Below are 24,556 nucleotides of genomic sequence, written 5' to 3'. Positions count from 1 at the left end.
ACACGTAGTTTCTTCATCATATTTTTTACTCATGTGAAAATTTACTAGGGTATTAATTTAAAAAACAGAGGCCTTATTTTTACATGCACTTAGTAGTCTATTCTGGTATACATAACTGGCCCATCACAAAATGGTTTTCAGGCTTAATGTTCTCTCATATGGGGAAAGTAAGACTTGCCTTCAAATAGAGCCCATTCTAAATCAATTTCTGAGGACAGATTATTTTTCTTGTTGAATATATAAGGCTTAACATTTGGAGAACCAATTATGAAGGAACAAAAAAGGAAGGAAAAGGCTATTTAATGATTGGCACTATGTCTTTAATGTACTAGGCATTTTGACACAATCTCACACTTAATATTTTCTCAACCTGATTGGTCAATAAAGTATCACCTGCTTTACATTGATGAGTATTTTTCCCAAGTTAATTGGGAAAGGAAATTGCAGAGGAAAGTCTGTCTGCAGTTTCCAAAACCCACATTATTTCTATGATACATCTTTCTGTAAAATGGTTAACTATTTTTATTTTCCAGGAGGAAAATTTTCCAGGCTATCCATAGGATAATCGCTAGAACCCGGGAGGCGGAGGTTGTAGTGGAGCCGCTGCACTCCAGCCTGGGCGACAGAGTGAGACTGTCTCAAAAATAACTAAATACATAAATAAATAATAAAAATTAACAAATCATATTTCTAGATATTCTGAAAAGTTAATACATAGTTGCATGATGAGACCTGTTTTTTCTACTGGTGTCAATACCAGCTTATAAAATTTAGGACCTTATTTAATATTACCCCTTCAGTCTCAAAAATGGTTCCTAGCACTTCCCACATGCACAGTCAAAATTGAGTGAATAATAATGAGTATGAGAACTACCTTCATGAGTTTCCTGAATTATTTCCTTACTTGTTTCAAATATTTTACTAATGTTACATTGAAGATAATGTTTCGGGGGGGGGAACTATTGATAGCCTCCAATTCATTAAACATCTCAATTGAATAAATATCTTAATTATTAGACACCTTATTTATTAATGTATCTTAGTTATTTAACTTATTTAATTTTAATTCCTTCTATGTCTTCGGATGTTGGAAGAAAAAAACAACTGAAAAAATTAATATCTAGGCCAAGTGCAGGGGCTCACGCCTGTAATCCCAGCATTTTGGGAGGCTGAGGCGGGTGGATCATGAGGTCAGGAGTTCAATACCAGCCTGGCCAAGATGGTGAAACTAATAAAAGTACAAGAATTAGCTGGGCACGATGGCAGGTGCCTGTAATCCCAGCTACTTGGGTGGCTGAGGTAGGAGAATCGCTTGAACCCAGGGGCAAAGGTTGGAGTGAGATGAGATCGCGCCACTGCACTCCAGCCTGAGCAGCAGAATGAGACTCTGTCTCAAAAAAAAAAAAAAAAAAAATCTAGAAATATTTGTCTGGACTCAATGTAAACCTGGTACCATTAAATGACATTAATGTGTGATTTCTTTATGCTAAAGAACATATTGCCAAATAATAAAGAAGCTGAAGATTTTTAAAAATCTCTAATTTTTTAGGAATTAATGTTAACTTTATAGGGGACTTAAAATTATGTATTAATATTAATTTATTTGTTTGAACTATTATTTAGAAGGAAGCATACGTGACTATATACAATGCCCATTTGTAGTATTCTAGAACTTTTATATTTGACTAATCAGCTTGCCTTCCACAACTAGACCAATTGATCAAATGTTCTCAAGGTTTCTCTATGTCGCAGTATGTAACAGGATTCTCTTCTTTGTAAGGGTGAATAATATTGTATTGTGTGTATATACCACATTTTGTCTACTCATTTTTTCATTCTAGGGCATAGAAGTTGCTTCCGTATCTTGGCTATTGTCAATAATGATGCAATTAGCATTAGTGCGTATATCATTTTGAGGTTCTGTTTTCACCTCTTGACTGTATACCCAGAAGTGGGATTACAGGATTACTGGATTACTGGATCACCTAGTAGTTTTTTTATTGTTGTTGTTGTTCTTTTTTAATTTTGAGGAACTCCCATGCCATTTTCAACAGCAGATACACCATTTTACATTCCTACCAACAGTCTACAAGCATTCAAATTTCTCAACACTTGTTATTTTCTTTCTTCTTTATTTATCTCTCTCTCTCTCTTCCTTTCTCTTTCCTTTTCTTTCCTTCATAGTAGTCATCCTAATGGGTATGAGATAATATCTTACTGTGTTGTTAATTTGTATTTTTCTAATGATTAGTAATGTCGAGAATCTTTTCATATACTAGTTGGCAATTTGTATATCTTATCTGGAAAAATATCTAATCAAGTTCTTTGCTTATTTTTGAGTTTTTATATATTTTGTCATTGAATTGTAGGAGATATTGTTATATTTGGGGTATTTATCTTTTATCAGACATGTGATTTGCAAATATTTTCCTTTCTGTAGGTTGGCTTTTCACTTCGTTAATTGTTTTTTTTGATGCAAAAAATATTTTAAGTTTTTACTGTAACTTTTTACTGTAGCTTTTTACAGTAGCTACAGTAAAAACGATAGCTTACTATAGATTTACTGTAGCTTCATAATATGTTTTGAAATCAAGAAGTATGAGATCAACTTTGTTCTTGTTTTCAAGATTGTTTTGATTATTTGAGTCTCCTGAGAAGTCATGTGGATTGTAGGACTTTTTTCCATTTCTGCAAAAATCATTTGGATTTGATAGGGATAGGATTATATATCCAGATTTTTGAGGGGGTAGTATGGGCATTTGAACATTACATCCTTATGTAGTCTCATTCTCATATTTTTGCTCTTACCTGTGCTTTTTGTATAATATATAAGAAATCATTGCCAAATTTAGTATAATGAGGCTTTTTTCCCCCTATGTATTCTTCAAGGATTTGTATAGTTTTAGGTCCTGCATTTAGATCTTTAATCAATTTTGAGATATTTGTATATAGTGTATGGTAAGGATCAAACTTTGTTCTTTTGTATGCTAACTTCAGTTCACCAACACCATTTGTTTAAGAGACTAAACTTGTTCCACATTGAGTGGTCTTGACATAATGTAGTTTTATTGTCCATATAAGCAAGTGTTTATTTCTTGTCTTACTATTTTGTTCAATTGTTCAACATCTGGTTTTAAGCCAATAGTACACTGTTTTGATTACTGTAAATTTGTAATATGTTTTGAAATCAAGAAATATGAGATCATCAACTTTGTTCTGGCTTTTCAAGATTGTGTTGATTATTTGAGTCCCTTGAGAATTCATATGAATTGTAGAATTTTTTTTTCTACTTCCACAAAAATGTCATTTGGATCTGATAAGGATTGTATTAAATATCTAGATTTTGGGGTGTTAGTATGAACATTCTTACAATATTACATTTTCCAAACCATGAATATGGGATGTCTTTCCATTTATTTGTGTCTTTAAATTTTTTAAGCATTGTTTTGTAGTTTCTGTGTGCAAGTCTTTAGTCTCTTCCACTTAGTTGATTCCTAAGCATTGTATTATTTTGAATACTGTATCAGTCACAAATCAAGATGAGATTTGAGTGGGGACACAGCCAAACCATATCAAACCATGATCAAATTATTGTATATGAGATTGTTTCTTTAATTTTCTTTTTTGATTTCTTGTTTATTATTATTATATAAAAACACAACAGATTTTTTGTGTTGATTTTATATCCCGCAACTTTACTGAATCCTTTTTTTGATTTTAGTAGTTGTATTTTGTGGAATCTATAGGTTTCTAAATATAAGATCATGTCATCTCTGGACAGATATAATTTTACTTCTTTGTTTTATTTCAATTTGGATGTCTTTCATGTTTTTGTCTTGTCTAATTACCTAGTCTAAGACTTCCACTACTATGTTAAATGAAAGTTATGTGAGTGGGCACCATTGACTTCTTCCTGCTATTAGAGGAAAAGCTTTCTGTCATTCACCATTATGCATGATCTTAGTTACTGGCTTTTCATATATAGCCTTTATTAAGTGGAGGTGGCTTCATTTTATTGCTAATCTATTCAGTGTTTTTGTTATGAAAGGGTGCTGGAGTTTATCAAATGGGTTTTTGTATTAATTTACACAATCATATTTTTTTGTCCTGTGTTTTGTTAATGTGGCATATATCACATTAATTAATATTTGTATGTTGTCCTATCTTTGCATATCAGAAATTGATCTCATTGGTAAAAATATATAATATTTTTAATATGCTGCTGAATTCATTTTGTTAATTATTTGTTGTGGACTGCTGCATCAAAGTTCATTAGGGATATTGGCCTGTATTTTTCTTTTGTGGTGGTATATTTGCCTGGCTTTAAAATCAGGGTAATAATACTGAACTCATACAATGCTTGGAAGTGTTTCTACTTCTTCAACTTTTGAAGAGTTACAGGATGGTTAGTGTTAATTCTACATATTTTAAGTATAGTTCTCCAGTGAAGCCAAATGGTTCACTGCTTCTGTTTGTTAGTATTTTGCTATGTTTTAAAAAATACTAATTCATTCACCTTATTAGTTATAGATCTTTTACATTTAAAATTTCTTCATAATTCATTCTTGGAAGATTGTATGCCTCTGGAAATGTATCTTTTTTTATGTACATCACTCAATTTGTTGGCACACAGTTGCTCACGGTATTATCTTATAATCTGTTTTTTAACTCCTTTGGCATCAGTTGTAATATTCCCTCTTTCATTTCTGAAATTATTTGAGTCTTGTTGCTTGTCTCTTTTTTTAAGTAATCTGGCTTTGTGTTTGCCAATTTTTTTATCTTTCCAAAAATCCAATGCTTAGTTTTGTTGATTTTTTATTGCTTATGCATACTGTTTATCTCTTCTTTGTTCTTTATTGTTTTTTGTTTTTGCTAAATTTTGTTTTGCATTTTCTTATTTTTCTGATTTCTTGAGGTTAAATTTGTTTACTTTTTTTTTTTTTTTTTTTTTTTTTTTTTGAGACACAGTCTCACTCTCTTGCCCAGGCTGGAGTGCAGTGGCACGATCTTGGCTCAGTGCAACCTCTGCCTCCCAGGTTCAGGCAATTCTCTTGCCTTAGCCTCCCGAGTAGCTGGGACTACAGGCGCCCACCACCACACCTGGCTAATTTTTGTATTTGCAGTAGAGACTGGGTTTCACCATATTGGCCTGGCCAGGCTGGTCTTGAACTCCTGACCTTGTGATCCACCTGCGTCGGCCTCCCAAAGGGCTGGGATTACAGGTGTAAGCCACCACGCCCGGCCAGTTGTTTACTTTTTAAGGCAACATAGGATAGATGCCAGGTTAGGAGCTGTATCTAACCAGCTGGTTTATGTGATCCAGTAAACCAGTAACCCCACTTCTGGGTATATAGTCAAGAGTTGAAAACAGAACCTCAAAATGATATACGGACTAATTTAGCATCATTATTGACAATAGCCAAGATATGGAAGCAACTTCTATGCCCTAGAATGAAAGAATGAGTAGACAAAATGTGGTATATACACACAATACAATATTATTCACCCTTACAAATGTAAGTGTCTGCAGCTATTAGCTTCCCTCTTACTGCTGTTTTCACCGTGTCCCTTAAATTTGGCATTTTGCAGTTGAGATAGTTTGTATATTCATTCCCACCCAAATCTCATGTTGTATTGTAATCCTCAGTATTGGAGATGGGGCCTGGTGAGAGATGACTGGATCATGGGCGTTGATTTCTCATGGATGGTTTAGTGGCATCCTCTTGATACTGTCCTTGTGATAGTAGTTAGATCTGCTTGCTTAAAGCATGTGGTACCTCCCTCTCACTTTCACTCCTGCTTTCGCCATATAATGTGCTTCATGTCCCTCCATGAGTAAAAGCTTCCAGAGACCTCCCCAAAAGCTGACTCTTGTAGGTGCCATGTTTGTATAGCCTGAAGAATTGTGATCCAACTAAATATTTTTTCTTCATAAATTATCCAGTCTTAGGTATTTCTTCATAGAAATTCAAGAAAGCCTGATATAGTAGATTTTTCTTTGTCTCAAAATATTTTGTAATTTTTTTGTGATTAATTTTTTATCGATTTATTATTTAAGAATATGTTGTACAATTTCCACACATTCATTGATTTTACAAGTTTTTCTTATGTTGTTGATTTCTAGTTTTACCACATTTTGGTTGGAAAAGGTATTTTGTTTGAATTCAGCTTTTTTACAATTGTTTACAATTGTTTTATGAGCTAATCTATACTCTGTCTTGTAGAATATTACTTGTGCATTTAAACTGCTTTTGTTGAGTTAAGTGTTCTTTATTGATCTGTTAAGTCCAAATGGTCTATAGTATTCAAATTCTCTCTTCTGTTTGGTCTTCTGTTTAGTTGTTCTAGTCATTATTTAAAGTGGAGTGTTAAAGTTTCCTTGTATCATTCTATTTATTTCCATTTTTATCTTCAATTCAGTCAATGTTTGCTTTGTATAATTTGAAGCTGTGATGTGCATATATGCTTAAATTCACTATATCTGTGTATTAATTCATCCTTGCACTGACCTGAGACTGGGTAAATTATAAAGGAAAGAAGTTTAATTGGTTCATGGTTCTGTAGGCTTTATAGAAAGCATGGCACTGGCATCCGCTCTGCTTCTGGTGAAGCTTGGGGAGCTTTCAGTTGTGGTGTAAGGTGAAGTGGGTGCAAGTACTTCACACAATGAAAGCAGGAGCAAATGAGGGAAAGAGTGAAGGGTTGGTGCCACACACTAAATGACCAGATCTTGTGTGAATTCAGAGTGAAAGCTCATTCATCACCAAGGGGATGGCCCAAACCATTAATGAGGGCTCCACCCTTATGATCTAAACACCTCCCACCAGTCCCCTTCTTCAGCACTGGGGATTACAATTCAACATGAGATTTGTGTAGGGATAAATATCTATACTATGTAATTCTGCCCCTGGATTCTCCCAAATCACATGCCCTTCTCACTGCAAAACATAATAATGCCTTCCTAAGAGTCACCCAAAGTCTTAACTTATTCCAGCATTAACTCAAAAGTCCAAAGCCCAAAGTCTCATTTGAGACAAGGCAAGTCTCTTTCACCTCTGAGCCTGTAAAATCAAAATAAGTTAGTTACTTCCAACGTACAATGTAGGTATAGGCATGGGTAAACATTCCCATTCTAAATGGGAGAAAATTGACCAAAAGAAAGGGGCTACAGTCGCCATACAACCCAACAGGGCAGTCATCAAGTCTTGAAACCCAACAGGGAGTCATTAAGTCTTAAAGCTCCAAAATAATCTCCTTTGACTCTTAACTCTTACATCCAGAGCACACTGCTGTGAGGGGTAGACTCCCCAGGCCTTACGCAGCTGTGCCTCTATGGCTTTGCAGGGTTCAGACCCAACAGGGCAGTCATTAAGTCTGAAAGCTCCAAAATAATTTCCTTTGACACTATGCCTTACATCCAGGGCACACTGCTGTGAGGGGTAGACACCTCAGGCCTTGGACAGCTGTGTTTCTATGACTTTGCAAGATTCAGACCCCAAGCCTGCTCTCATGGGTTGGCATTGAGTGCCTGCAGCTTTTCCAGGCACAGAGTGCAAGCTGCCAGTGGATCTATCATTCTGCTGTCTGGAGAATTGTGGCTTCCTTTGCAGAGCTCCACTATGCAGTGCCCCACTGGGGACTCTGTGTGGGTGCTCCAACCCCACATTTCCCCTTGACATTGCCCTGGTAGAAGTTCTCTGTGAGGGTTCTACCATTCAGGCTTCTGCTGGGCTTTTCCACACATCCTATGAAATATAGGTGGACGATGCCAAGCCTCATTTACTCTTGCAATCTGTGTGTCCACGGGCTTAACATCATGTGGAAAATACCAGGGCTCATGGTAGCTTGTGTTCTCTGGAGCAGCCGCATAAGTGTTATATGGGGCCTGTAGAGCCAAGGCTGGAGCCTTAGTGGCTAGGATACGGGGAGCAGTGTTCTGACACTAGGCAGGTCAGTAGGGCTCTGGGCTGGTCCTGGCTCAGGAAATCAATCTTCCCTCCTATACCTCTAAGTCAGTGATGATACAAACTGCCATGAAGGTCTCTGAAACACCTTTGAGGACTTTTTCCCATTGCTTTGGCAATCAGCACTTACTTCCTTTTTAATCATGCACATTTCTCTAATAAGTGATTCGTCCATACCCTCTCCTGAAAATGTGTTTTCTTTCTCTGCCACATGGCCAGGCTGCAAATTTTTCAAACGTTTCTGTTCTACCCTTTTAAATTAACTTCCACTATTAAGTCATTTTGTTGCTTCCACCTCTTAGCACAGTTGTAAGAAGCAGCCAGGCTACATCTTGAATTTTGCTGTTTAGACGTTTCTTCTGCCACATACCCTAAACCATCACTCTTAAGTTCCAACTTCCACAGGTATCTAGGGCATGAACAGAACGAAGCCAAGCTCTTTGCGAAGGCATAACATACATGAGCTTTGTTCCAGTTCCCAATAAGTTCCCCATTTCCACCTGGGACCTCAGCAGCCTGGACTTCATTTCATGTCCTTATTAGCATTTTGGTCACAACCCATACAGCCAGTCTCTGAGAAGTTCCAAAATTTCTCACATCTTCCTGTCTTCTTCTGAGCCCTCCAAATTCTTCCAATCTCTACCCAGTTCCAATGCTGCTTTTAAACTGTCAGGTATCTTTATAACAATACCCCACCCTTGGTACCAATTTTCTGTGTTAGGCCATTCTTGCATTGCTGTAATGAAATACATGAGACTGGATAATTTATAAAGACAAAAGGTTTAATTAGGTCATGGTTCTGAAGGCAGTATAGGAAGCATAGTACTAACATTCCTAGGCTTCTGAGGACACCTCAGGAAGCTCTTCTTACTCATGGTGGAATGTGAAGCAGGAGCTCGTATGTCACATGTTGAAAGCAGGAATGAGAGAGAGTTAAATGAGAGGTGCCACATATTTCACAGATCTCACGTGAACTCAGAGTGAGAGCTCACTTATAACCAAGATGATGGCCCAAGCTACCCATGAGGAATCAATCTGCATGATCCAAAGGTGAATCCAAGCTCCACCTCCAACATTAGGGATTACATTTCAACAAGAGATTTAGGTGAGAAGAAATATGTAAAGTATATCAATCTTCCCATCAAACTGACCTTTTTATTATTATATAATGTCTTTTTTCTCTCTGTAATGACAGTTTTGGCTCAAAGTCAATATTCTTTGATATTAGTATAGTCACCTCTGCTTTCTTTTGGTTACTATTTGCATCGACAGTTTTTTATATTTTTTTCACTTTCACCCTATATGCATTGTTAAATCAAAACTCAGTCTTTTTCAGAGATCACATAGTTATATTTTCTTTTGTTTTTATCAATTCAGCTAACCTGTTTTTTCATTAGAATGTTTAATCCATTTACTTTTAAAGTAATTGCTGATAGCAAGTGACTTGCTGTTGACATTTTTTTCAGAGTAAAGGTTTATGTATTTTTATAGCAATTTGACACTGATGAGGCATTTTTAGTGTATTTTACAAAAGCATCAATCCACAAAATATTAGGGAAAATCCCAAAAGCCTGGTCCTTCGCTATAGTTTGATGGAAGGAGACAAGAACAAGAATGCACATAGCTGTGCAGTTTAGGTTAGCAAAAATTTAGATACAACTCAAATGCTCATCAACAATAAAATGGAAAATCTTCGATATACCCATATGGCAGAATACAGCAATGTATTTACAACATGTTACATTTAATATGTATTTATATATGAATGAATCTCAGAAACATAATGTTGAGCAAGGTAAGCAAGTCACTAACAGATACAGTATAACTTCACTCATTTAAATGAAACATATATTGAGATATGCTTGTTAGGAATATATACATATGGGAAACTGCAAAGAAATTCAGGATGGTGATTAAAGGAGAAAGAAGTGAACTGGATCTAGGAGTGGCATAAGGGGAATTTTAACGTTAATGGGAATGTTCAAAATTAATGGTAATAGCGGGTAGATGGTTTCTTCAGTCTCTACACTTTATGCATACTTCATAAATATTTGTGTGGCTTTAGTTAAAAGTTGAGATGAATTTAGGAAGGTAAACAAGTAGAGAAAGTGACTAGAGAAAACCTTTTTGAAAAAACTCCTGTAAAGGCAAGAATGAAATGGAACAATGGAGCAATAGTTAGAAAATAATGTAGGAATGCTATTTGTTTTTTTACATGATAGGTTCTTTTTAAAAATTTTTTTTGGCATTTTATCAATTGTTTTGTGTGTCTCATAGTTATGTTGTCCTTTTTTCATGGTCTCACTGCCTTTCTTTATGTTTCATTGATTTTTTGTGAGTGAACTGTTTGGATTTTTTTGTGAGTGAACTGTCTTTTATGTATTTTCCATAGGAATTTTATTTGTGGTTACCATAGGGATTACATAAACAATATAAGGTTATGTAAAATTTATTTTTAACTGATAACATGTTTAATAGCATATTAAAACTCTAATTTACGTCTCTACACACCCCATTTATGTTAATATCCCCAATTAAATCTTTTAATATTAATTCATTAACACAGATTTATAATTATGTTATGCTTTAAATTCTATACAGAATTTAAAGTGATCTATGCACCAGTATTATGATACTACCAGATTCTTTATTTGTCCATGTTTTTACCTTTAGAAAGGAGTTTTATATTTTTCATATGGTTTGAGTTGCTGTCTAGCTTCCTTTCACTTCAACTCAAAGAACTCTCTTAGAATTTCTTGTTGGGCAGATCTAGATGGTGAAATGCCTCAGCCTTTATTTATCTGTGAAAGTCTTAAACTTTTCTTCATTTTTGAAGGACACTTTTTGTGGATATAGTATTCTTGTACTATAAAAAATGATTTCTTAGTTTGAGTTTTTGTTAGGTAATCATAGTTCATTTCTTTAAGGTCAGTTTTTGGAAACTCATTGTTACACCCTTTGATTAAGTCATATTCTTTCTCTCCTTCCTTCCTTCCTTCCTTCCTTCCTTCCTTCCTTCCTTCCTTCCTTCCTTCCTTCCTTCCTTCCTTCCTTCCTTCCTCCCTCCCTCCCTCCCTCCCTCGCACGCTCGCTCGCTTTCTTTCTCTCTTTCTTTCTCTTTCTTTCTTTCTTTCTTTCTTTCTTTCTTTCTTTCTTTCTTTCTTTCTTTCTTTCTTTCTTTCTTTCTTTCTTTCTTTCTTTCTTTCTTTCTTTCCGTGTACCATGTAATCTTTTCCTGGTATTTGACTATATGAAAAAAACCTTTCTCCAGTCTTCTGAACTGCATTTGTACGGGAGAGCACTTCCACCAATCAGCCTAGCTAGAGCTTCTCAGTCCTTCCCTGGATATGCGTCATCTCCGGGCTTGCGTGTGTAATTTTCTTGTGACAGAGGCTTGACTGTTTTCTTCTCAGTAGTCTATACTCTCTGACTTTTCATTGTATTTGTATATACTACTTCAGTCTTGCTTGGGCTGTAATTCACACAGTAATTTTTTCTTTGCAGCTGGCATCTATCCTATGCTGCCTTTCCAATCAGTGTTCTGAGTCAGGCTAGACAGAAACTACTCCCTATAGCATGTTTGTTCCCAAAAAGCCAGAACATATAGCCCATTCTTCTCTTTCCAATTGAGGGAAGAGCTGGTTGCTGGTAGTTCTTTAAATTTTGGAGTAAAATGGCAGATAGGGCTTGGATCTGGAATAAGTAAATCCCTGCTTTGGTGTGAGTCTTCTTGGCTTTGACCTCATTTATGTGCTACAATTTTTTCACTGGCTTCTGGAATTCTCAGAAAGGTAACTTGATCCATATATTGTTGTTAAGTCAGTCTTAAAGATGTGGGCAGTGGCCTGGTGCCGCTTCTCCCATCTTTCTAACTTCCATTCTTGCTGTTGTCGTCTTATTTTGTGACAAGTTTAGACCAGTTTCCTAGAATGTTTTGATTTAAATCAGCGCTCATCCTTTACAATTGCTTCGAAAGTATCAAAAAGAGTAAGCATTATCTCCTTATTAATGACATTATAATATTTTCCTTAAAATGTTTTCTGCCTGTATGTAAATATTTGTGGCATTTCGTTAAAATAATGTCCTTAATTATTATTATTATCATCATCTTACTTATTCTATATATTTTAATTTTACTTTTTCTAACTTTCCTATAATTTTGTTAAATTTTTTTAGAAAAAACTATGTTTTCTACATTTTAACGTTTGTTTCATTTATTTGCTTGTAGTACTTTATATTAAGACTTTCTATATTAATGCTTTTATCTGTAGTTTTATCAGCTCTTAAACTATTTTCATTAATTACCTATTGTCATATAGTTTCTCTGGGTTTTGTGGTTTATTTTGCTGCAGGTTTGTATATTTCATAAGCTTTGTAAATTTTTTTCTAATGCACCCAATTTGAGTTAAAATTCTCATTATTTCATTCCTTTCTGGTTTTATTAATTCTCATTTATATTTTAATTATTTATTTTATTCTGTAAATACTAGGTATATCTTGTCAATATTAGGGCCACTGAATTTAAATATGTAACTATTTATTTTCTTAGATATCTTACTTATTTTGTTTTATTTTTAATGCAATATATATGCACCCTGTAGATTTAATTAAGTAGTTCTGAACATTTTATGTTTCCAATTGTGTTTTCTTTTTCACATCCTGAGTTAATTAAGAGTAAGATTTAAGCTTGATAAACTTCATTTATTGATTTTTGATACTTTCATATTAATGACTCAAATTTGATACCACTATAATAAAAATAACCTGTTTTATGTAATTCCTATTATCTAAAATTTTTGAGACTTCCTCTGTGATCTAATACTGTCTGCAAATATGTGTGCACATGAGTGTGTCTCTGTGTCTGTGTGTTTTGATTTTGAGAAATATTAGTTTTCAAATATACTTTTTTTTCTGCTATTTGATGTATTTTAATATTTACTCATATTTTAGGTAATGAGCTATTAAGAATTATTTCCAAAGTCAGATTGATATTTTTAATTTATGGATTTTTGCATTCTTCTGCCTTCTGTTGGATTGACAGAAATTTTCTTCATAGAAACTTTATTTACCTTGGTATTTCTGGAAGTGAACAATTGTATTTTATAATTTTTGTGGTCACTCTTGAAGTTTTTTTTTTCTTTTTTTTGAGATGGAGTCTTCCTTTGTCGCCCAGGCTGGAGTACAATGGCATGATCTTGGCTCATTAGAACCTCCGCCTCCCGGCCTTAAGCGATTCTCCTGCCTCAGCCTCCCAAGCAGCTGGAACTACAGGTGCCTGCCACCATACCCAGCTAATTTTTGTATTTTTAGTAGAGATGGGGTTTCACCACCTTGGCCAGGCTAGTCTTGAACTCCTGACCTCATGATACGTCCGCCTTGGCCTCCCAAAGCACTGGGAGTACAGGGGTGAGCCACTGCGCCTGGTTGGTCACTCTTGAATTTTTAATATGTATGCTTAAATATTTTAAAATAAGTATGTACATCTATTTTGTAATTGTATCTTCCTAAATTAATGATCATAGCATTCATAAGCTTTAATTATTCAACTTAAAACATCCATCTTGGCATTTTTTAAAACTCTGAATTTAGCATTGTTCCTTTATTTTTCTGACAACATAGATTTTAATTTTTTAAATTTATTTTTGGACTCATTTACAGACTTAGGCATGTTATAAAATGTACAAATATTACACTTTTTGTAAATTGTTTGTATTACTGTAATAAGATATTTGTTTATAGCATGATGGTCACTACACTTAATCTATATATTTTCTCCTGTTATGACAGTGACAATATTTGATGTTCCACAATTACTCCACAATATCACTATACTAGTTTTACTTCAATTAGCTTATGATAGAAGATACCATTCCACTTTGAAAACCTGAAGCTTTCATTAATTATTTTGTACTTCCAATTATCAATTGCATTTCAATTACTTTCAATAATTCAATAATTCTCATTGATTTTTATATTACTTTTCTTTTATTTCTAATGTTTTTTCCCTATGGAATGCCATTTGAAACAAAACTGAAACATCTCAATTTATTATTTGAGTGCCTTTTTTTAATTTAATTTAAGTTCCAGGATACATGTGCAGGTTTGTTACATAGGTACACGTGTGCCATGGTGGTTTACTGCTCCAATCAACCCATCACCTAGGTATTAAACCCAGAATGCATTAGCTATTTATCCTGATGCTCTCTTTCCCCAACAATCCCCACCAAAAAGCCTCAGTGAGTGTTGTACCTCTCCCTGTGTCCATGTGTTTTCTTTGTTCAGCTCCCACCTATTATTTTTTATTATGATAGTTGCTTTATTGTGGTGGTCTGATACCAAACCTGCAGTGTCTCTGAGGAATTCCTATATTCTTCTTCTTTTTTTTTTAATTTTATTTTTAGGTCTGGCATACATGTGCAGGTTTGTTACATAGGAAACATGGGCCATGGTGGTTTGCTGCACTGGTCAACCTGTCACCTAGGTATTAAGCCCAGCATGCATTAGCTATTTTTCCTAATGTTCAACTCCCACTTCTAGGTGAGAACATGCTGTGTTTGGTTTTCTGTTCCTACATTAGTTTGCTGTGGATAATGGCTTCCAGCTCCATCCATATCCTTGCAAGGGACATGATCTCATTCCTTTTTATGGTTGCATAGTATTTCATGGTGTATATCTACCACATTTTTTTATCCAGTCTGTCATAGATGGGGATTTGGGTTGATTCCATGTCTTTGCTATTGTGCATAGTGCTTCAGTGAAAAAATGCATCCACGTATCTTTATCATAGAATGATTTATATTCCCTTGTATATATATACCCAGTAATGGGATTGCTGGTTCAAATTGTATTTCTGATTCTAAATCTTTGAGGAATTGCCACACTGTCTTTCACAATGATTGAACTAATTTACATTCCCACCAACAGTGTAGAAGTGTTTCTACTTCTCCACAGCATTGCCAGCATCAGTTGTTTCTTGATATTTTAATAATCATCATTCTGACTGGCCTGAGATGGTATTTCACTGTGCTTTTGCTAATGATCAGCAATGTTGCGATTTTTTCATGTTTCTTGGCCGCATAAATGTCTTCTTTTAAGAAGTGTCTGTTCATGTCCCTTGCTCACTTTTTAATGGAATTGTCTTTTTCTTGTAAATTTGTTTAAGCTCCTTGTAGATTCTAGAAATTAGCCCCTTGTCAGATGAATAGATTGCAAAAATTTTCTCCCATTCTGTAGGTTGTCTGTTCACTCTGATGATACTTACTTTTGCTGTGCAGAAGCTCTTTAGCTTAATTAGATCCCAGTTGTCAATTTTTGCTTTTGAGGTTTTTGTCATGAAATCTTTGCCTGTGCCTATGTCCTGAATGATATTGCCTAGATTTTCTTCTTGGGTTTCTGTACTTTTGGATTTTACATTTACGTCTTTAACCCAACTTGAGTTTATTTTTGTATAAGGTGTAAAGAAGGGGTCCAGTTCCAATTTCCTGAATATGTATATCCAGTTATACCAGAAATATTTATTAAATAGAGAATGCTTTCCCCATTGCTTGTTTTTGTCAGGTTTGTCAAAAATCAGATTGTTTTGCAGGTGTGTGGTCTTGTTTCTGAGTTCTCTATTCTGTTTCATTGGTCTGTGTGTCTGTTTTAGTACTACTACCATGCTGTTTTGGTTACGGTAGCCTTGTAGTATAGTTTGAAGTTGGGTAGCATGATGCCTCCAGCTTTCTTCTTTTTCCTTTGGATTGTCTTGGCTGTACGGGCTCTTTTTGTTTGTTTCATATGAATTTTGAAGTAGTTTTTTTCTAATTCTGTAAAGAATATCAATGGTAGTTTAATGGGAACAACACTGAATCTTTAAATTTCTTTGGGCAGTATGGTCATTTTCACAATATTGAGTCTTCCTATCCATGAGCATGGAATAGTTTTTTATTTTTTTGTGTGTCCTCTGATTTCCTTGAGCAGTCATTTTGAGTTCTCCTTGAAGATGTCATTCACTTTCCTTATAAGCTGTCTTTCTAGGTATTTTATTCTCTTTGTAGCAATTGTAAATGGGAGTTCATTCATGATTTGACTCTCTGCTTTTCTATTGTTGGTGTGTAGAAATGTCTGTGATTTTCACACATTGATTTTGTGTCCTGAGACTTTGCTGAAGTTGCTCATCAGTTTAAGAAGCTTTTGAGCTGTGACAGTGGGGTTTTCTAGATACAGGATCCTGTCATCTGCAAACAAAGACAGTTTGACTTTCTCTCTTTCTAGCTGAATATGCTTTATTTCTTTCTTTTGCCTGATTGCTCTGGCCAGAACTTCCAATAATATATTGAATAGGAGTGTTGAGAGAGGGCATTTTTGTCTTGTGCCAGTTTTCAAGGGAAATGCTTCCAGCTTTAGTCCATTCAGTATGATATTGGCTGTAGGTGTGTCATAAATGGCTGTTATTATTTTGAGGAATGTTTCATCAATATCTAGTTTACTGAGAGTTTTCAAGATGAAGGGATGTTGAATTTTATCAAAGCCCTTTTCTGCAACTATTAGTTCTGTTTATGTAATGAAATGCATTTATTTGTTTGTGTATGTTGAATCAGCCTTGGTTCCCAGGGATAAAACTGACTTGATCGTGGTGGATAAGCTTGTCGATGTGCTGCTGGATTCAGTTTGCCAGTATTTAATTGCGGATTTTTGCGGCAGTCTTCATCAGGGATATTAGCCCGAAGTTTCCCTTCCCTTCCCTTCCCTTCCCTTCCCTTCCCTTCCCTTCCCTTCCCTTCCCTTCCCTTCCCTTCCCTCCCCTCCCCTCCCCTCCCCTCCCCTCCCCTCCCCTCCCCTCCCCTCCCCTCCCCCTCCCCTCCCCTCCCCTCCCCTCCCCCTCCCCTCCCCTCCCCTCCCCCTCCCCTCCCCTCCCCCTCCCCTCCCCTCCCCTCCCCTTCCCCTCCCCTCCCCTCCCCTTCCCCTCCCCTCCCCCTCCCCTCCCCTCCCCTCCCCTTCCCCTCCCCTCCCCTTCCCCTCCCCTCCCCTTCCCCTTCCCCTCCCCTCCCCTCCCCTCCCCTTCCCCTCCCCTCCCCTCCCCTCCCGTCCTTTCCCTTGCCTTCCCTTCTCTTCTTCCTTCTTCTTTCCTTCCTCCCTCCCTTTTGCTTTGCTTCTCTTCCCTTCCCTTCCCTTCCCTTTGCTCCCCCACCCCTCCCCTCCCCTCCCATCCCCTCCCTTCTCCTCTCCTTTCCTCTCCTTTCCCTCCCTCCCTCCCTCCCTCCCTTCCTTTCTTCCTTCGTTCCTTCCTTCCCCCCCCCTTTCTTTCCTTCTTTCTTTCTTCCTTCCTTCCTGCCTGCCTGCCTGCCAGGTTTTGCTATCAGGATGATGCTTGCCTCATAAAATGAGTTAGGAAGGAGTTTCTCCTTTTAATTTGTTTGGAATCATTTCAGAAGAAATGGTACCAGCTCCTCTTTGTACCTCTGGTAGAAATCAGCTGTAAATCCATCTGGTCTTGGGCTCCTTTTGGTTGGTATGCTGTTTATTACTGCTTCCATTTCAGAACTTGTTATTGTTCTATTCTGGCATTCAACTTCTTCCTGGTTCAGTCTTGGGAGGATGTATGTGTCCAGGAATTTATCTATTTCTTCTATATTTTAGTTTATTTGCATAGAGGCATTTTTAATATTCTCTGATGGCTGTTTGTGTTTCTGTGGAGTCAGTGGTGATATCCTCTTTTTCAATTTTATTGTGTCTATTTGATTCTTCTCTCTTTTCTTTATTAATATAGCTAGTGGTCTTTTTATTTCATTATTTTTTTCCAAAAAAAAAACTACTCCTGGATTTGTTGATTTTTTGAAGTAGGGTTTTCATGTCTGTATCTCCTTAAGTTCAGCTATGATCTTCGTTATTTCTTGTCTTCTGCTAACTTTGGGGTTTGTTTCCTTTTGCTTCTCTAGCTCTTTTAATTGTGAGGTTAGAGTGTTGATTTGAGATCTTTCTGTCTTTTCCATGTGGCATTTATTGGTGTAAATGTATCTGTTAACATTGCTTTAGCTGCACCCCAGAGATTCTGGCATGTATATCGTCTTTTTGCTCTCATTGATTTCAAAGAACTTTTTGATTTCTGCTTTAATTTCATTATTTACCGGGAGTCATTCAGGAGCAGGTTGTTAAATTTCCGTATAGTTGTATGGTTTTGAGTGACTTTCTGAATCTTGAGTTTGAATTTGATTGTGCTGTGGTCTGAGAGACTGTTTGTTATTATTTCAGTTCTTTTGTGTTTGCTGAGGAATATTTTACTTCGAATTATGTGATCAATTTTAGAGTAAGTACCATGTGGTGCTGAGAAGAATATATACTATGTTCTCTGTGGGTGAAGAGTTGTGTAGATTTCCATCAGGTCTGCTTGATCCAAAGTTGAGTTCAAATCCTAAATATTTTTGATAATTTTCTGTTTCAATGATCTGTCTAATATTGAGAGTGGACTGTTAAAGTCTCCAACTATTATTGTGTAGGAGTCTAAGTGTTTTTGTAGGTCTCTAAGAATCTGTTTTATGAATCTGGGTGCTCCTGTATTGGGTGAAAATAAATTTAAGATAGTTAGCTCTTCTTATTGAATTGAACCTGTTACCATTATGTAATTCCATTCTTTGTCTTTCTTGATTTTGTTGGTTTAAATTCTGTTTCATTCGAAACTAGAGCTGCAACCCTTGCTTTTATCTGATTTCCATTTGCTTGGTAAATTTTTCTCCATCCTTTTATGTTGAGCATATGTGTGTCTTTGTATGTGAAATGGCTCTCTTGAAGACAGCACATTGAAGAGTCTTGACTCTATCCAGATTGCCATTCTGTCTCCTTTAATTGTGGCATTTAGCCCATTTACTTTTAAGGTTAATGAGGTTATATGTGAATTTGATCCTGTCATGATGCTAGCTGGTTATTTTGCAGACATGTTGATGTAGTTTCTTCAGTGTCATTGGTCAGTGTTGTACTTCAGTGTGTTTTGTAATGGCTGGTAATGGTTTTTCCTTTCCATATTTAGTGCTGCCTGCAGGAGCTCTTGCAAGGCAGTCCTGGTGGTGACAAATTCCCTCAGCATTTGTTTGTCTAAAAATGATTTTATTTCTCCTTTGTTTATGAAGCTTAGTTTGGTTGGATATGAAATTCTGGGTTGGAAATTCTTTGGATTTTGTGGGGGCATTTTTGTTGATGCTGCTGTTGTTTTCTGTTTGTTTGCTTTTCTTTTAATAGGGCACTCTTCTGTAGGGTTTGCTGCAGTTCCACTCCAGAACCTATTCACTTGGGTCCCTCCCGCACCTGGAGGTGTCACCAGTGGAGACTGCAGAACAGCAAAGATGGTTGCCTACTCCTTCTTCTGAGAGCTTTGTCCCAGAGGGGCACTGACCTGATGCCACTGGGAAATCTCCTGTACAAGGTGTCTGGCAACCCCTGTTGGGTGTCTCACCCAGTCAAGAGTCACAGGATAAGGGATCGGCTTAATGAAGCACTCTGGCTGCTGCTTGGCAGAGGGGGTGACACGCTGGGAGGAATCCCTCTAGTTCAGCCTGCCCAGATTCCTTGGAGCCAGCAGGATGAAAGACTAAGTCCACTAATTCATGGAGACTGTGGGCACCCCTCCCTGCAGGGGCTCCATCCCAAGGAGATCGGAGTTCTGTTGGTAAATCCCTGGATGAAATTGCTGAAATTCTGACAGGGAGGCCCCACCTTGTGTGGAGGGATGTGTCAGGATCCAGACCAAAGAGGCAGTCTGGTCACAATCTGTGAGAGCTGCTGTGCTGCCCTGTGGGGAATTCCTCCCAGGTCCAAACCACCCACTCTCCCTTGTACCAGCAGGTCAAAATGGCAGACTACTGCTGCAGTGATGGTTGCCATTCCTCCCCCTGGCAATTCAGTTGTCTTAGGCAGCAGACATCCATAATAATGATAGCCACCCTTTCCCCCAAGAACTCGGTGGCCTTAAGTAGTCTCCAGCCAAGTGGCCACTGAGAATCTGCACATCTCTGTGCTTGGGAACCAAGGCCTTGGTTGCACTGACTCACCAGGGGAACTCCTGATCCGTGGGTTGACAGATCCATGGAAAAAGCGTGGTTTCTGTGGAAAAAGCATGGTTTCCCAGGTTTCCCGGGCAGGTAACACAATCAGTCACCACTTCCCATAGCTGGGAGTGAGGGCTCCCCTTGATCCATGTAGCTCCCAGATGAACTGTTGCTCCACCCTGCTTTTCCTGGCTCTCTCTGAGTTGCACCAACTGCCTAGTCAGTCTCCATGAGAGAACCTGGATATCTTGGTTGCCCGTGCAGGATTCACTCACTGTTTTCATTCTCGCTGGGAGCCTCCAACTGCAGCTGTTTCTAGTTGATCATCTTGGCCCCTCCCTTATTATTTGCATTTCTTACATGGTTTCTCATATTTTTATCTTTCTCTATTGTATTTATATTCTGAGTATTTTCTTCACAATTGTGTTTCAATTAGTGGATTGTCTCTTACTAGTTTTGAGATTACATCACATTAAATGTTTTAATTTGGGTACAATAATATTCTTTTAAATACATTTAATGTGATTGTTCCATATTTTTTATGTTTGTCATTGTCTTAACTTTATTTCTAGCTTAAAATTTCTTGTTTACTATTTTCTTGCCACTTTAATAGATTTTCTTCCATTTTCTTTTTAATTTGTTCTTGTTTGTATAAAGGAATGCTGTAAAAATACTGAATATTACAGTTATTTTCAAGTTGTTGAATTACTTTATTGTTTTAAAACTGAAATCAATTAAGCCATCATATTCCCATTTTAACCTACATTATAATTTTAATAATGATTATAGCTTTTTCTTGGTTAATTCCATTAAGTAGTATATTCATAACATAATTAAAGGGTTTTTTTATTCCCAGACTTAATTGGAATATTGGTAAATATCACACTGTTTAACACATTTTAAAAACAGAATAATATATATTTTTTATTTCCCTTATATTCCTGTATACAATTTTTTAAACAAAACTGAAATATGACTCTTATCACCTATCTTTTTTGCTTTTGTAGAAAAATAATTTTATTAATAACATGAAATAATTTACATAATTTATAATATTGAATCATCTGTGTATTCCTGGAAAAATTTTATTTGGTCATGATATATCTTTTTATAATGCAGTTAGTTCATCTTGCTGTTTTATTAGAACTTATACAATCATGTACTTACTTAGACTGATCTGTAGTATTGTTTTCTGTGTTAAATATATCCTCAGTTTATGACCAATGTTATGCTTGTTTCATAAAATTGATTTTCAAGTTTTGCAGCTGTTGATAAGCTATGATACATTTATTAGCATTTTTCATAACTAGTTTTATGAATATTTGGAGAATCTTTTCTGAAAAATTTTCTGGGCATGAACTTTTCTTGGGAGATGTACATTAAACTTTTGTATTCTACAGAGTTTTTTCATTTCATTTGTATCAGTTTATATTTTACCATAACATTATCATTCGATCTCTCTCTCTCTCTCTCTCTGTGTATATATATAAATAATATGTAATATATTTATATATATATAAAATATATATATACATTTTTTTGGTTTTTTTTGAGACTGAGTGTCACTCTGTCACCCAGGGTGGAGTGCACTGGCACAGTCTCCACTCACTACAACCTCTGCCTCCCGGGTTCAAGCAATTCTTCTTCCTCTGCCTCCTGAGTAGCTAGGACTACAGGTGTGCAACACCACACCCGCTAATAATTTTTTATATTTTTAGTAAAGATGGGGTTTCACCATGTTGGCCTGGCTGATCTTGAACTCCTGACCTCAGGTGATCCACCTGCCTTGGCCTCCCAAAGTGCTGGGAGGATTACAGGTGTGAGCCACTACTCCCGGCCTCAATCTATATTTTTAAATGAATTTTTATATATCTAAGAAATAAATTTTTAATATTTTCATTAATTTATACTCAAACTATTTCTTTTTTTCTTTTTGACCTATTTATTGTTTCTCATTAATATCTCAAATTAATCATTTTACTTTCATCTTTATCAATGTATGAAACAGTACATTTTCCTCTGAGGAGAATTTTAATTGCTTTCCATTGAATCTTTGTGGATGGTTTATTATTGTTAACATTATCTTTTTTTTTTTTTTTTTTTTTTTTTTTTTTGAGACGGAGTCTCGCTGTGTCGCCCAGGCTGGAGTGCAGTGGCGCGATCTCGGCTCACTGCAAGCTCCACCTCCCGGGTTCACGCCATTCTCCCGCCTCAGCCTCCGAGTAGCTGGGACTACAGGCGCCCGCCACCACGCCCGGCTAGTTTTTTGTATTTTTAGTAGAGACGGGGTTTCACCATGTTAGCCAGGATGGTCTCGATCTCCTGACCTCGTGATCCACCCGCCTCGGCCTCCCAAAGTGCTGGGATTACAGGCTTGAGCCACCGCGCCCGGCCAACATTATCTTTATTATTAAGGTTTTCTATATATCACATCATTTTGTTTTTATTTCTTCTTTAATCCTACTTATATTTAAGAAGGTTTTACCTTTCTATGCACTAGAGATATTTTTGTTTCTAGTTTTGTCATTAACATTTAGTTAAATTTATTGTAAAAATAGGATATTTCCTGAAGCATTTTCATTTCTCACAAAATATTACATTATCCTCAATGTCAGCTTCTGTGACTGTTTCATGGTGTTATCTAGGATTTTGTAATACTGAATTTGCATATCTGTTCCTGTGTATGTAATAATACTAAGCTCTAATTAATTAATATTTGTTTTCTCTTTATCAATAAATAGCTAAAATAATAGTCTATTATCAAGCAGAGTGGAAGAGATGAGTAACATTTTCATACTATCAAAATGATGTTCCAATGCTTCTTTAAGTTACTTATAGTTTTGCAAATCAATATATATTTGCAGAATTTATTTGTGATGCTGAGGTGGGTGGATCACAAGGTCAGGTGTTCAAGACCAGCCTGGCCAAGATGGTGAAACCCCATCTCTACTAAAAATACAGAATTTATTTGTTACCATCAGATTGTTTTTGTATCATTACAAGTTGCTCTCTTTTATTCCATTTCTAATGTTTCTTGATTTAAGACTGAAAATTAACTTTTGTTTTAGATTCCCCATTTAATACTTGGGGTTAATATTTTTACTTGTATTGATATAACAGCCATGCTTTTTAAAATTTCTGTGTCATATGTTATGCCATAATTTGTTTTTATTGCTATATTATTTTTAAAAATTTAATATAAACCTTTTATTTTTCAATGTTCATTAATGTATATGTATTTATATACAGCTGTGTTTTATTTTTTAATTCTTTTAGTCTGATAATTGGAAGGTTTTTTCAAAAAAAAGTTGATGTAGAAGTGTTCAAATGCTTTAAATCATGAAATGTATAATTATATCTTCCTATTGTAAATTGCAGTCATTTCATGATTTTAGGAAAATCAAGTTTAATTCTTTCTCTCAGTGCTTGGTTTTAATTTTCAAATATCTACATAGGGCTTAAATGTACTAGAAATATACTTGAGGCCTAGTGCAGTGGCTCACACCTGTAACCCAGCACTTTGGGAGGCCAAGGCAGATGGATCATGAGATCAGGAGTTCAAGACCGCCCTGGCCAAGATGGTGAAACCCCATCTCTACTAAAAATACAAAAGTTAGCTGGGTGTGGTGATGGGCACCTGTACTCCCAGCTACTTGGGAGGCTTAGGCAGAGAATTGCTTGGATCTGGGAGGCGGAGGTTGCAGTGAGCCAAGATCACGCCACTGCAGTTCAGCCTGGGCAACAGAGCAAGACTCTGTATCAAAAAAAAAAAAAGAAAAAAATACATATATGTATGTGTGTGTATATATATGTGTGTATATATATGTATATATGTGTGTATATATGTGTAATATATGTGTGTGTGTATATACTTGAAAAAGGGAATGATATTTTTGCATAGAATATTACGTAGTATATGTTTAAAGCTTGGAGAATGAGATAAAAATCAAAAGTGATTTTGACATGATATTTTGCGAGTGATTGACATACTTTAGTAATTACTAAACTTTGTAACTTAATCATTGTACATGCTAGATCCTTTTTCAAATGGTAGCATGACTACTTTCTGACAGACCTAATTTAATTCGAGCAGCCAACAAAAATAACAAAAACTCAGATAATAAAATATATTTTAAAATCATGAGGAAATACACTCATATGCCTACCTCTCAAGAAATGTAAAAAGGAAAAAATTTTAAAGAACAATTGTAAATTTGTATTTGTATTTGAAAGATTTTTAACATATACCAATAGCAATTATATTGGAATCATTGGGTAATATAATATTATATCATAGAGGGAGGGAGTCAAAATAGAAAATAAATAACTCAATATAGTAGAATTCCTGTATTAGTTTTACGTTTCTGTCTATCAAACTACCACACAATTGGCAGCTTCATATTCACAGTGGATCCCTGAACAATGCAATCTGGGCACCAATGCCCGAGTAGTTGAAAATCCGAGTATAACTTTTGGCTTCCCAAAAACATAGCTACTAATGACCTACTGTTGACTGGAAGCCTTATTAATAACATGGACTGCCTTATCCGGGTGCGGTGGCTCACACCTGTAATC

This window comes from Macaca fascicularis, chromosome 3 (genome assembly GCF_037993035.2).
Source record: "Macaca fascicularis isolate 582-1 chromosome 3, T2T-MFA8v1.1".
Classification (NCBI taxonomy): domain Eukaryota; kingdom Metazoa; phylum Chordata; class Mammalia; order Primates; family Cercopithecidae; genus Macaca; species Macaca fascicularis.
The sequence above is the reverse complement of the archived record's forward strand: the minus strand, read 5'-3'. Positions refer to the sequence as shown.